This window comes from Danio aesculapii, chromosome 3, assembly GCF_903798145.1.
Source record: "Danio aesculapii chromosome 3, fDanAes4.1, whole genome shotgun sequence".
Lineage (NCBI taxonomy): Eukaryota > Metazoa > Chordata > Actinopteri > Cypriniformes > Danionidae > Danio > Danio aesculapii.
The window spans coordinates 46,489,336-46,505,503 of NC_079437.1; the positions used below are offsets into that span (position 1 = coordinate 46,489,336).

The window sequence follows — 16,168 nt, forward strand, 5'->3', positions numbered from 1 at the left end:
TAAAATGAAATTGCACAGGAAAAAAATAACAAACGAAGAAAGGGGGGTGTAAAAAGACAGTAAAAGCACAGCAAAACTTTTAAATGCTTTCAGAGAAAGAAAATCAAGCTGTAGAATGGCCCAGCCAATCACCTGACTTGAATCTAATAGAAAGTACAAAATAAACATCAGATATAACCAGACTCCAAATGCAGGTTTACTGAGAAAGGTCAGGCAAGCAACGGTCACAATCAGGAGCAAACAGGCGTATGCAGGCAAATCCAGAGTCGTAGTTAAAATAACAGGGGTCAGTTGTTCATACCTCACTTAAATGATCTAAGATGATTTGAAAGATCCTGGATCTATTAATCTTAATAACTGATCTTTGGCTAATTTGGTTCTTCAAACAAGTTCATGAATCAGATTAAAATGTCGGGATGAATTGATCTGAGATCGTTGCATGTGTTGTAAAGGACAGATCTATCGATGCTCGAAATCATGATCAGTAATGCAATGATTGGCTTACGGCACATCAGAGTAATGACATCATCTGATTAATATTCAGTTATCCATGTTTTTTTTTTAACTATTTTACTATTTTTCCAAGTGTATATAATTACTACTATAATGAAATATCAGCATTTTGTACATACTTTCAGTATTACTTTTGCTTGAAAAGACCCAATCTAACCCTCTTTATATGAAATAAGCCTACTCTCAAGCAGGTTTGAGCTACCAGGCCTGTTGCTATGACAACAACTCTTGGATGAGTTTTGAAGAACGAAACGATCCTGGATCATGTCAAATCATCAATAACCAAATCCAGCTAATTGAGCAATCCACGTACGAAGAATGGACCCCAGGCATGTGGACAATACAGGCAGGCAGCAGACAACATAAACAAACAAACAAGGCGAGGGTCAAAACCACAGGAAAACATAGCATGGAAAACGTGCCATAATGTTCACAAACAGTATAACAAGACTCAGCCATGAAGTGTATGTGTCTGCGCTGTATAAATAGTCTTTGTAAAGAGTTCGTAATAATTCTCTGGCTGTGTGTGTGTGCGTGTAATCAAACTGAAACAGGAACAGCTGTGTGCTCGGTGCATGACTGTAACTTGTAGTTTGTGTAATGGTGGATTTGTAGTTCATAGAGATCTGAGTGTTTGCCAGCAATCTGCCAGGATTTGATCGCTGGTGATTGTGACTTTATTCTCCATATGAGAGGTGCCTTTAAGCAGCCATCAGCCAAAGAAACTTTTGTATAAAGTGTCAAATACATTCCAGTAGTTCAGCACTTGTGTCATTCCATTATTACACATAAGTCATTTATCAGATTTTTTTTGTTTTGTTTTGCCTATTTTACCATTGGTTTAATTCCATGTCAACAGCTTTTTTACAAATATTATTCCATGGAAAAAACATGACTTGTTTAATACTTATTTCCCTCACTGAATTCAGCATATGTCTAATCTCTAGAGTTGGCTCTGCATCATGTAACAAGATGAGTTTTTTTTTTTATATATCTTTTGCCTACTACTGATCTGAGTCAACACGATCAAGTAACATTTGCATAATATCCATGCCTTTGGCCTACAAATACTCTGAATTGGGTGTTTCTTATCTCACACAGGATAGATAAGGAAAGGCCAGCTGACCAGTCAGAGCAGAGTTTGAAGTGTACTGATATTGTTACAAAATTATTTTGAAATTAAAGATGGTCACACTTTATTTTAATGCACAATTCTGACTATAACAAACCTTTAGCTAAGAATATTAGCTCAATTAACTAATAAAATTTGCTCCTTATTGTTAGTAGGGTAGTAGTTTGGCAGGATAAGGGCTGAACAAGGTCATGCTTTATAAGCACTATACAGTTATCTTAATATTTGGTAGGTAATAAGTAGGCCCACATGGAATCTGCACATACAGAATTCCGCAGATGTTTAGCCCATCATTGAGTGTAAATGTGTGTAAATTTATATTTATTCAGTTTTTAAATTAATTTCATTAATATTATTGACTATTTTGAAAATATTTATATGATTTATTTTCAATATATTTTTTTAAAATAATATTTTCTGTCATATAGTAGAGATATTATATCAGACTTGCTTTGTTTACCAAATAAAGTGGATCTAATTGGATTTGCATTGTAAACATTAAATACAAGTTTCATCATAAAATTTACAAGTTAAAATCATAAATCTGCAGATATTCAACAAAGTTCTGCACAGAAATAGCAAAAAACGTCCACAGATTCCGTCTGGCCTTATTAATAAGCCAGTAGTTAATAGTGTAAAATGTTACTTAAACTAAAGTGTTACCTTAGAAATTATTAAAATGTACAATGTTTTACCTAAACCTGAATCTAAACCTGTTGTAAGGGACTCCAACACTATATTAGGACACTTTAAAATACCATATGACCTGCTCTAAAATAGCAAACAGAGAGTTGTGCAAAAACCATAAAAGCATAAATAGAAAAGCACAGTCATATTTCACATCATCAAACATGTTTATAATGAATTTTTGCACAGCTCTTGCACTCCTATTGATAAGAGGTTATTTCCAGCTTAATTTTAGCAACTCAACTTACTGTGCATCCTTCCTGCCATGCTACTTTTAAATCTGCAATTAGAGAAATCAACAAGATTACAATAACAAAATAAAGCAATATTGACATTAAACAATTGGTTTAATGTGCTAACCAAAACAATGTAAAAAATTTTGAAAAATCTAAATTAAATGTGAAACATTTGGCTATAACAATCATTTTCAGCGAGATATTAACATTATATTTTCACTCAATTACCATTGACATTGCTGTCCAATTTGCTGTCCAATAAATATTAAAAAATCAGAACAAATATAATAGTCATGCAACTTTGGTGCTTGGACCCCTAAAATTGACAACAAGAATAGTGTTAAGTTCACTTAAAGAAATCCTAAGCAGTATCTAAGAATAAAGTAAATAGTAAATAAAGTATAAAGTAGTTGTCACGATTGCAGGTTTGTGCGCTTTCCGGAGCGTCTGTTTTGTCACGTGGGTTTGTTTTGTTTTGGTTGTCTACGTGTATTTGTTATGGTCACGTGTCATGCCGATACTCAGCTGTTTTGATTAGCTCGACAGCTGAGGTTCATTTGTGGGTCTATATCTGGGCAACAGTTCTATGTTTCCTTGTCAGTTCATTGTGTTTGCTCATGTATGTCTGTCTGTGCTCAGGACTGTGAGGAGTGTCTGCTGGACCTGATTATCGTCTGTCTGTCTCCCGGTTGCTACCACCCTTACCCCTCGTTCTCTCACTCATTTTTCCCTGTCCTGTCTGGTTATTTTGACTGTGTCAAATAAACTTTTTACTTGCAATTTGGATCCTTCCCCCGTATCTTATCTTCGTAACAAAAGTAAGAATATGATTCAAAGTGTACTTTCACAAACCACCATCCCACCCACTAATGGACCATGGTTCATTTAATACTAAAAACAGGTTTTTGAAGTAAATACAAATTTCACCACAGGTAATACAAATTTTTAAAAACAGGTACCTGAGAGGAACCTCAGACAAACACACACCAAAACATTACAATGAGAAAATGGCAGTCAGTGTTTCCAGATACACTTGAATGTTTTCAGCCCAAACTGTGCAAATACAAACTGTACAACAAAAAAAGCCTAAAAACCAAAAACAAGTAGGCACATACAGTTGGTTTTAGTTAAATATTTAACATAAAATGGATGTTCAAAACATCCAACCTGATCCCAAATGGCCAACACAATCTCACGGCAATTTGTAACTTTTTGATTTAATGAACTCGTACGAATTCGTACGAATCAGCCACTAAACTGACAAAATGTAAAATACTTACGTTTTCTTGTGAGATCAGGCTGAAATGGCCCGTTTCCACTGAGTGGTACGGTACGGTTCGGTTTGGTACGCTTTTATGGCCGTTTCCACTGTCAAAAGGTGTACCGAAACGAAACCGTACCATACCACTTTTCGGCACCCTTTCGAAAGGGTACCAAACATGAGAAAGGGTACCAAAAGGCGGAGCTAGACGCGCAGCTGAACGCTATTGGTTTACAGAGATACGTCATTTGCTTACGCAACAAGCCAGAATGAAAACAAAAAAACGCCATGTTTAAAATACACACACAGCTGAGAGATTACAGCGGAATTATATATACATATAATAACGAGCCATGGTCGACCCGGGCTCAAACAAACCTTGTCGTCGTCATGATGAACAGCCACAAAGCCATGGAGTAGAGCAGAATCTACCCTGTGCCTTGTAGTTTTTTACGAGGCAGTCTGAAGTGCGAGCGGTTTCGCTTTCTTAGTTGAGTTCATGCGCGTCTGTATCTGAAATAACAAACTTATTGAGCTCGTGATAATAACCTGCGCTTGATTATTGACATGCTTTTGAAACCCAATCCTGTCAGACACTGACAAACGCGAGAGTGAAACACCAAAAAGCAAAGGAGAAGCTGGAAAAAAGGAGCACATTATTTTTCAGCAAAGATGAACAAAATGCCATGTATAACTATTATTTTCACCTTTTGGACTAATATGAACTGGGACCCTGCTGAAAAATCCTGTTTAAACCAGCCTAGGCTGGTTGGCTGGTTTTAGCTGGTTGACCAGTCTGGTTTTAGAGGGGTTTTGGCCATTTCCAGGCTGGTTTCCAGCTATTTCCAGCCTGGTCTTAGCTGGTCAGGCTGGAAAATGACCAGCTAAAACCAGCTTAATCAGCCTGGTTTAAGCTGGACATAGCTGGTTTAGGTCGTCTCCCAGCCTGACCAGCTAAGACCAGGCTGGAAATGGCTGGAAACCAGCCTGGAAGTGGCCAAAACCCCTCTAAAACCAGCCTGGTCGACCAGCTAAAACCAGCCTAGGCTGGTTTAAGCTGTTTTTTTTTAGTAGGGGAATGATGGAATTACATTCTTAACAGAGGCTACATATGCTGCTGAAGATTACAGACACAGATGAGAGGTTTTCACTGACTGTAGGCTATATTTTGTGTTGTTTTTTAACCTAAATACGGACGAAATGTCTGCTGTGTGTAGTTCTTCTGTACTTGGTAGCATATCGAAGACTGTAAGGTGCTGTATGTGTTTATATATGTTCATTTATTTATTTAATATAATTACAGACGTTACAGTAGGCGGTTTCGCACCGTCATTGATCTGCCGTTATAATCAACTCGTGTTCATAGAAAAGTTAGTAATAAACATTTATACACAAGTATTTATGTGTATGAAGCATCTGTTTTGTGAGAAGTGCATTTCATATGATATGTGAGCGACATGTACAGCTTTATTGTAGACATTTCCTCGAGCGAGAATGACGTCAACTGAAACTTTCTGTCATACACCACGCCCACCAAAAGGGTACCCTTGGTAGTGGAAACGCAAGCCTGATAAAGGTGACCCGTACCGTACCAGTCAGTGGAAACAAGCCAAAAATGGCCCAAATTTTGTCAACCTGCTTAAGCTGTTTATTACCACCAAAATCAAATTCTAAACCCGCAGAAAGATGTTCTACAACTTTGTTCTTCAGCAGTGCTATCAAACACAATTTCTGGAGGGCTGCAGCTCTGCATAGTTTAGCTCGAACCATCTCTAACTCACACCTGCTTAATAGTCTCTAGTTGTCTTGAACTACCTTGATTAGTTGGATAAGCTGTGTTTGATTAGGGTAGGAGCAAAACTTTGCAGAGCTGTGGCCCTTCAGGAATCCAGTTTGAAACCTAGGTTTTATAAAAAGTAGACAGGCCTCTGACAATGTCAGATGTCTTTTTCATGTTCTCTCTACTTTTGAGAGATCTAACATCCCAGCAGCACTTTTCAGCTTAGACACTGAAAAACCTTTTTATAGGCTTGAATGGAGTTACTTGTGGATGGTCCTTAAAGTATTTGGCTTTGACTCTAACTTCATTCAGATGATACAAACTTTATATAGCTGCTTTCAGGCAGTGGTTCAAACAGGGCAGATAATCTCTAACTCTTTTCTAATCAAAAGTTGATCTTAAATATTATTTGCTCTTTCTCTGGAACCCTTAGCACAGGCTATAAATCAAGATCCAATGATTGTTCCAATAAGAATCAAAGACACAAGTCATAAAATCTCTCTTTATGCTGACGATATAATCCTTTATTTTACTGACATTGCTAAATCAGTCTCCAAGATTCTGAAACTTTTTTCCACATTTAGCAAGTTTTCAGGGTACAAAATAAACTGGGAGAAATCCCCATTAGTTCCAATAAATGATGCGGCAAAGAACCACGCTTCCTTCATTCACCTATCTAGGTCTATGTATTCCTCCCTGTTTTTCAAATGTCAGTTCTGAGAATTATGTTGCATTAAAGAATAAAATACAATCAGCTTTACAGCGCTGGTCAGCTTTGAAATTGATGTTAAGGGAGGATAGCGTTAATAAAGATGAATGTACTTGGATGGTTAAATTTCCTGTTTTCCATGTTACCCTTCTCTCCCCATAAAGATTATTTCATAGAACTTCAGAGGATGACCTCCAAATTTATTTGGAATAATAAAAACCCCCGAATCAAATTGGACACTCTAAAACGTGACAGGGTGGCTTATCACTGCCGGATTTTAAGTTGTACTATTGGTCATTTCGATTAAAGTCTCTGAGCACCTGGCTCATTATACAGCCCTCCCCGGCCCCTTCTTGGAAATTAATTGAAGATTCATTAGTTGCTCCTTACAGATTACAAGATTTGCTATTTTCTGGAATCAAACTTAAAAAAGCATTCAAAGAATTTGGCTAATAATAGCTAATGCAATATTTACATGGCGTTTGGTGGAAAAATTTATCAGTTACTCATCAAAATTCTGAATGCAATCTCCAACATGGAATAATTATTACTTGCTACGAGACATGAAGCCATTCACTTACTCTCTCTGATCAGATAAAGACATTAATACCTTAGAGAATATTTATGATGAGAAAGGACTAAGGACATTCCATGACTTACAGTCTTGTTTTAATATACCAGGTTTCTCATGGTTTTTATACCTACAGCTAAGATCTTCACTCAAGGCATATGGGGTTCCATGGGATAGACCCTTATCTTCTCATCCAGTGGTCTACTGGCTTGAACCCTTTAGGGGGAAATCTATCAAGGTCTCTCTTATCTATGGAAATCTTCTAAAAGAGAAATGTGGAAGTCTTGGTATTACCGTGATTTGGGACAGAGAACTTGGAGCGCTGAATCACAGCTTTGATTGGGATTTAATTTGGCAAAACATTTCACTTTCATCTAAAAATCCTGCCCACCAATTGATAAACTACAATGTAGTTCATAGAATCTATAATACACCTCTAAAACGTTTTAGAATGAAACTTATTTCTTCACCTGTTTGTGTTAAATGTAATACTGGAGCCATGGGTAGCTTTTTTCATGTTTTCTGGGAATGTCTCCCAATCTACAATTTTTGGGTTAACGTTTCCACCTTTTCCAACATTTGCCTTTTCGTATTGAATGATAATTCTTCAGTAACCCTGACTTTGAATCAAAAACTTTTTTCTCAGGATTAACAGATGCAAAGAAAACAATCATCAGTTCCTGGTTCCCTCCTAATCTCCTGTCAGTTCAGCAATGGTTATACTATTTTACAGACATTGTTCGACTAGAACAGTCCACTGCCTTAATTAATAGAGCAAAGATTTCAACAATCCTTCATTGGAACCAAATACATGACAATTTGATCTCCATTATTAAAACTTGTGATTTAAAAGTGATTTAATTTAATGACGTAGGAGAAACAATTAAGATGTCTCAGGATATAGGTGACAACAAACTATCTTTTCTTTCAGGTTTGATGTTTTACAATAATTTTAGTAGCCTTTTTTTTTTTTCTTCATTTTTGTACTTCTCTGACATTATGTAAATAGTTGTTTTTTTCCGCTTATACTTATTTACAGGTTTCTGTATGCATATATATATATATATATATATATATATATATATATATATATATATATATATATATATATATATATATATATATATATATATATATATTCATATATGTGTGTTTATTTGTGTACATATATAACTTGTCATTTTTTATTTTTGTTTCATATTGTTATCAACCATGCTATACATATTGAACAAAGTCAATGTTGAGGAATTATGCTATTACCATTGTTGATAACCAGGTTTATTTAAATCTCAATAAAGTTTAAGTAAAAAAATATATATACATATTTTTAAAATACAAATTTATTACATCATATATCATTAGGAAACAAAATTGAAATAAATGAAATAACGTTTTTTATTTCATCATTTATAACTTTAAGAAATGTATAAGAAATTATAATATTAGTTTTATAAAATAAAGTTTAAACTAAAAACTGTAACCTATTGTCATTTATTAGGCAAAAAACAAACTTAGCAGCACATTCAACTTTCCTCAGTCAGAAATTGTCCATTTGAATACTGAACAATTAAAACAATAATAATAATAATAATAATAATAATAATAATAATAATAATAATAATAATAATAATAATAATAATGTAGAGCTTGAATTTTTCTAGCAGTATTAAAATTTGGTCATTTTTTTCTTTCAACAATAGGGTCCAAGATTTAGAATAAAAGTTCCTTGTAAAATGTTTTCTCTATTTAACAACAATATAGCGAAAGATGACTTTCGTCAGATTCCGCTGGGCCTTAAAACCTTTGATGGGTTATTTTCACAATTTATGATGTCTTAGCAGTCAAAATAGGACAGATGAGCTCATGTTTGGAAAAAAAAACCTGGACCTTTGTCCATACCTGTCAACCCTCCCGTTTTTCCTGGGATTCTCAAATATTTTACAGTTCTATCCCGCTATCATCCCGTAAAAGTATTTTCCCGTATTTCTCCCGTATTTTCAGTCTTTCTCAGAAGGGTGGCAAATAAACATTAAAGAGCCGAGCCTCCCTATACGCAACCCATACGGCCGAACCACCAGGGGCCGCCCACATCTTAAATGTGAGTCTGTTATGTGCTTTCGCTTTGTTCAAGCATGGAAACACTTTGAAATAAATATAAAAACAGCTGGATTCCCTTTTCTTTTTCATTACTGGTGCCATCTCCCCTTCATTTGCAATCCTCAAAACAGTTATATAGCGGTGCATGATTGTCAGCTGACGCGCTCCATAGTGATAAATAGACGCTGTTTCCCAAACGGATTCTGTACATGCGATTTGACACAGATTTTTTCATAATCCCTTATTATGGTGGGCATAAGCCTTATTTTCACATCCCAATGTTGACAGGTATGCCTTTGTCAGTTCAGTGGGGGGTGGGTCTTTGAACCACCTGAACCCCCCTGGCTACGGGTATGCATGTGCTTAACTCTCGCTACAAAACCAGAATCATACTGAATGTTTTCATGTATTTAGGATGCATATAATGCATACAGCCACATGTTTTAATTTGAATCAAATAAGCAGGTACAAAAGTTCAAATCTGGAGCTTATCTAACAAAATAACTTACGATGATGGCCCAAAAACTAGTACACCCAAATTTATGTTAGAGAAAAATATTAAATACAAATTTTAAAAAGAGGAAAAATCAAGAAAAGCAAAAAAAAAAAAAAAGGAAAAAATGTAGTTGGAAGTTTTGTAGGTTGTAATTTTTGTTGCAATATTTAGCTTGAATTTAATTGTTTTATCTTTTAATTTCAAATTTCAAAATATGTTTGGTGATATATAAAATATTATTTTAATAAATATATCTGTTTAATAAATTCGTTTTGTTTAAATGCACTAAAATACATTGCCTATATTCACTAAGAAATGTAGAAAAATAATTTTCAAAATGGGGTGTACTGTGTGTGTGTGTATATATATATATATATATATATATATATATATATATATATATATATATACATACATACATACATACATTCAGTTGAAGTCAGAGTTATTAGCCCCCCTTTGATTCTTTTTTCTTTTTTAAATATTTCCCGAATTATGTTTAACGAAGCAAGGACAATCATCATTATACAGTAATTGCCTAATTACCATAACCTGCCTAGTTAACCTAATTAACCTAGTTAAGCTTTTAAATGTCACTTTAAGCTGTATAGAAGTGTCTTGAAAAATATCTAGTCAAATATTATTTACTGTCATCATGGCAAAGATAAAATAAATCAGTTATTAGAAATAAGTTATTAAAACTATTATGTTTAGAAATGTGTTGAAATTTTTTTCTCTCCGTTAAACAGAAATTGGGGAAAAAAATAAACAACGGGGCTAATAATTCTGACTTCAACTGTATATATATATATATACACACACAACTTTTGTTTCTGCTTACTTGATATACTTTTTTCAAAACATGTTAATGTTTAATCAGTATGTTTAAACTGTGCATGCTGCATTTCTCTCTCTCATTATGCAAGAGCATATTGGATGAAAATTGTTACCATGTTAATGAAAAACTTTTCAATAAATGAGTAAAATGCAGGTTGATGTGAACTACTGTATGTACAGTACTGTTTTTCTTTTATTTACTGTAACTGATCTCCAGAAAATCTAGAAACAGGGACTCAGCAGCTGGTCTAAAACAGGATGAGGAGCAGATAAAATCAGTAATTTTAAACATGAGTGGGATAGGAGTGTGAGCCATTTTACCAGGAGATGAGACAGGATTATTTTTCAATCTTTGGTCTGGGAGTGGGACGGGACAAGATTTCTTTCTGCGGGAGTGGGATGGGACTGGAATGAAAATCCACTCCCGTGTCATCCTCTAATCCAGATCTGTTTTTACATACTGTGACAGTTGGTTTTAGGGTTGGGGTAGGCATTAATAAAATACAATTAATAGTGTAAGGATGGCTATATCTCTCCTTAATATTAAACCCTGAAAACGGTTAAGGAGCTCCACACGAGACAGGACCACCAAATGGTCAAGCACTAAAACAATAAACTTTCTAATCTGAGAAGAAGATCAGCTAGAAAACCAGTTGTTCGGGTTGTCTCGATCATGCATCCTGAGCCCCCCTCTTTGCCCTGGACTTTACCTTCTCCACCAGAGCAGCTCACTCACATTCCACACAGAATGTTTAAGTTTTTAATATGGTGTATCTTGTGGCTTTATATTCATGTTGGGTGTCATTTTAAATCTCTCTGTGTGATTGGTAAAGTGGTCTTAATTTTACTGTAATATTTTACAATCTCCCTTATATCAGTTAATTTGGGTTTTGACTTTGATAAGATCTTTGCCAGATGCTCCACTCCAGGGAAATGGTCTTTGTATCAACTCATGACCAGGCAAGAGGCTTGGTGACGCTTTTATTGTCTTGAATTTATGATGATTTGAGTATTTAGGCAAAGGGTGCAAAAGTGTCTGTGGGATTCTGTAGGCAGGAGACCCCATTGCAGTTTGTGAGTCTCTGAGCTCTGCATCAGGACTTATATGCTGCAATGTATTTCTACACGGTCAGGTATTAATCTCTAACTTAAATGTATCTTCGAATAATTGATGTTGTACAATCTTGATTGGCTTATTTTGTTTAGTTATGTGAATTGGAATAGAAAATCTTTGCCTGACAAATAAATGTAAAATTCTTGTTTAACTCTAATATCTCCTGAAATCATTTAAATCTAGTAGATTGTTTAGGCTGATGTTTCCGCAGCTTACGACCAGGATTTGTCATACATTCAGGATCAATGGATGGAGCATGGGCACAGCATTAGAGACCTGATGATTTCTGACAATCACTGACTTAGTATAATATAAATTAGGGGGCTAAATACAACTTCCTTTAAATATGGGCAAGCATGGGGCGGCCAATTATTGCTTAAAGGAAGTAGCTTTCAGTTATATTCTTTGACTAAGCTAAATTAAACTTTTCTTTAAATATGTGCAAGCATGGGGCGGCCTATTATTATTTAAAGGAAATTAGCTTATCGGCTAAGAATCGGAACTGGCGAGGTTGTGTCCGTGAGCAGATGTAACTGGCCAGCATACTGACTCTAAGCGACTTCGGGTAAATGATGAACCATTACTTGAGAATAAGGATTTATTAGGTTAATCAATCTAAATTAGACCGAATCACAACCTATAAGGTAATCAGCTTGAATTAGATAAATCTAAAATTATTATAAATTGGAGTCAGATTAAAATTCGGAGTTGGAAACAAATTAAAATAAATCTTAATGAATAAAAATATTTCTTTTTACATGTGCTAAAAGGCTTACATGCATTTAACCTTCACCCATGCTGTTAGTTCCGTCATAGGGAAAATAGATGGGCCTTTACAATTGGTGACAGACCCTAGTGATCTCCCATAAAGTTTCAGGCGAGTGATGTCTTTCAGCGCAAGATTCAAAAGAAATGCTCCGAAAAAAGAGGTTCGAGTTTCTCTTCTTCTTCCAACTGTTGAGGTAAGTCAATTATTTTGCCTTTTTAAAGTGTTGAGGGAAAGATAAATGCATCTTATATAGACACATTTTGTAGAATGAGTCGGAATACTCAAAAAGGATAGACCAGAGACCGTAAAAATCTGGTTGGGCTTAAGAATTAGACAAAACCACATTGTTCGTCAGGGACATAATAGCAGCAGAGTGGGAGAAGAATGAAAGCTCTAAACCCAAAATTCTCAAAATCTCTTCAAGAGATTAAATTTTAAGATGGAATAACATCATCCAAATTTTATTCTGGTACTTAACAGAGAGCAGCAAATGAAAATCTAAATTCTGAATATAACTGTTTCCACTAAGGGTTGCTTATTGCACATGTTACAATAACTTTGCAACACTGCAAACAAGCAGCATTTATATTTCAAGAATTTTGAAATTTGTAATTAGATTAATTGGAAATTCTTATTGTAATCTTTGTATTAAATGTAATGAAAGTCTTCCAAGAGATACATAAAAACACTGAAAATAGTTTTTTAAATGCTGTTTAAGACTCTGTCTAAATAGCCAAAGCTGTAAGGCAGATAAGGACATGGTCAGTGTTGGGAGTGTTACTTTAAAGACAAAAGAAACAAATTATTAATTACATCACTAAAGTTGTAGTTAATTTATGTTTCCAATGGCTTTGCCTGAAAAGTAACTCGGTTACTTGATAAGTAATTTAATTACTTGACTAAAGACTAAAATTCCACATAAATTGCATGGGCAATAGAAAATAAACAATCAGGAATTTTTGTATTGTTTTGAGAAAAAGACAATATGTTTCAAATAAATGACACTATATTTCATAAATTCACATTCTATTGTTTGAGATAGGTACCACCCTACTTATCGGAATGGAGTTATATAGAACCATTAAAGTTTTATATAGCATTTAAGGCAAGTACATTATAAGTCACTGTAATTAAGCTACCTAAGAATGAGAAATAATCTCTCACTTGATTCTTTGCGAAAAGGTAATTTTAAATTGCAGTGACTATTTACTTTGTAACTAATTACACCCCACACTGGACATGATAAGATCATACATCTACAAGATGTGTATTCTGCATTTGCCCTTACGTGCCAAACTTTCAAACATTCACATATGAAGAAAGATTTACAAAAGAAAGCTCACCTAATAACAACTAAGCTCAAAATAAGAAAATTGTGACTAACCCACAAAATTCTTTAAACCGAGCAATGATTGACTTGGAGATGTGCTTGCAATTCACTAAATGTCCAGGCAATAAAGTTTACGACTGGTTTCCAGTGTGACTTGATCCTGCACTGATAGTGAACATGTAAGAACAACTGTAGCAAAGAGCCAAATCAAAAGGTGACATTCCAAAAGATCAATAAGATGATAATCAGTCATTCTAGACAAATTACTAAACAGCCACTCCAGAGACCAGTAATAAAATGATTTTAAAATTTATACTATCTTAAGGTAATATGATTTATATCGTAAGAACATTATGATATTGTATATTATCACAGCCAATAATGGCGTCCAATCTCATTAAGATTCAGCATGATTTAGGAAGGAAAAGAAAATTGAAGTGTGTAAAATGGACAAAGCAGGTGTGAAAATGAGAGTAAATGCATGTAGCAAGAAAATGAGGATCTTTCTTAATGTTAAAACATTAAAAAGAAGTCAGCAGATAGTTAAAGATGGAAAACAGTAAGTAGCTAAGAGAGGAAACGGAAAGGAAAAATAATCAAATTAATAAGAAGGAATTTCTTTAACTTCTAATAATGCAAAAATCTGTGATGAGAGAAATTGACATGCCCGAAAATTATCAACTAAACTAATCGATCTGATTGGAATGAAAATACTCTCAGTGAAAAACAACGCTGTAGCAATGGCAATAAAAGTTAACAATTGCTGATCCTGTTTGCATTTCCAAATTTGTTATATTTGTGTTATACACATTTTCATTTCCACAGAACACAATGGTATTGTGTGATACTACATGTACACATAGACTGAGTAATTCCTTAAAACATGATTTTCTTAATGTACTGTAGGTGTAAAAACACTCAGGTCTGATGTTTTAGAAGCCACAGATGCATTCTAGACCGCATGTCATGTATAAATAAGGAATTAACTGTATGCTGAAATTCATTAATTTTAAGGTACTTGTGTTTATATGTTGGATGAGTCTCATCTCCTAAAAGTGGTAAACTCTGCTATCCTCAATATAGCTGTAGTTTAAACTACAAACAGGAGTATAGAATTGCCTTGTGACTCCAGTGTAATAACTGCAGTAACTATGGAAATGCTTTCTTACAGGATTCAGCCTTAAACATTGCACTTTATCATGCTCCTTAAAAGACATTGATTTGGAAGTATTTTGAGCCAGATCACAGTCACATCTCATGCTCAAATTCCATCCTGGCTCCCTGTTACAACAGGACTAAATTTTACACACTGTCGTAAAACTTCCACCCTTTGTTGCGAGCATGTTTACACAAACACATAGCCTCAGCTGAAACACTGCCACACAGAGAACATTTCAAATCTTCACACACATAAAACTCACATTATGGCAGACTGAAAGTTCAAAAGCTAAAGAAATTTAAAAGGATATGCTCAAATTTGACCATCAATGCTCAGTTGATCTGACCTTTTGCTTTGCAAAAACATGATTATGATAATAAGATGTCTTTGTAAACCAACACAAATTAAATTCTAATTGCATGTAAGTTGATACCAATTATAAAACATGTCTAGCTAAGACCATAAATGGGAAATTAAAGTAGTACTATCTATTTTAATATAATTTGTGTAAAGGCTCAGATAAAACTGTGTTTTTTCTCTCTGCATATTCTGCCATTCAGGTTGGCGTCTGCCCAAACCTGCCTGTATTCAGACAGGACACACAGTTTGACATAAGATGGGTAATAAAGGTACTTAAAGAGGCCAATCATACCCAATAAATACACTAACACTGCCTGTCTACATGGCCTCCCAGTGTAGCGCTGGAACTAAATTTTGCAACACAAATTACAACTAAACCTTACCCATCTCATGCACACAAACACACATAACATACATTCATTACTGCAACCTCAGTATTTTTAACTGGTATATGTCGACTATCAAGGGTAAAATTATTTACATCATTCAAATCTATCATACATTATTCACTTCATACATATAGGACAATGTGGAAATATTACTTAAATATCAATTGTGGTAAACAATTTTGCAACTTTGTGGTTTTTCAAATTGCTGTGTATTGATATAGTAATGTACAGAAGACTTATGCATGGCTACAGTCACATAACGAACTAATTAGCAAAATCTAAATGAGACTACTAGTCTATTTAGATGTTCAATTCATTCATGTTTATTCATTAGCCCTGTTGCAAAATAGTAGGGCCCACTATTTTCCAACAGTGACTTTTGAAAACTCAAAATTGATAAGAACAACTAAAATCTAAAAATGCAGGCACTAGCAATTTAACAAAATTCTAAATTAAACCTGCATTGTTGAATGTGACTTTAGCCTGTACATCAGATACACAAAGAATGAGAAAAAATAACCTGAAGATTTTAAATCTTATTTTGTTTGAATTTTCATTCTCTTGTTGATTTAGTCAAACCTTAGGTCTGCATTAATGTTTTTTCAATTGAACCATTTATATAGAAAATTTTATGATTGTAATTGTGAAATTGTGTATTTTTCTTATTGATGTTATATTTTTTATTATGCATACCACTGGTAAAAATACTGGTTATATTGGCTTTTGCA

At 34.4% G+C, this 16,168-nt stretch overlaps 1 long non-coding RNA gene across 1 annotated transcript in view; it reads right to left on the reverse strand.

Annotated features, from left to right (window-relative positions):
• Positions 1-2,584: 2,584 nt before the first annotated feature.
• The window catches only part of LOC130221585 (uncharacterized), a 32,262-nt gene continuing 18,678 nt past the window's right edge, over positions 2,585-16,168 (reverse strand). The window contains exon 3 of the long non-coding RNA XR_008836289.1: positions 2,585-2,612. This is a non-coding gene — a long non-coding RNA (uncharacterized LOC130221585). The remainder of the gene's footprint in view (positions 2,613-16,168) is intronic.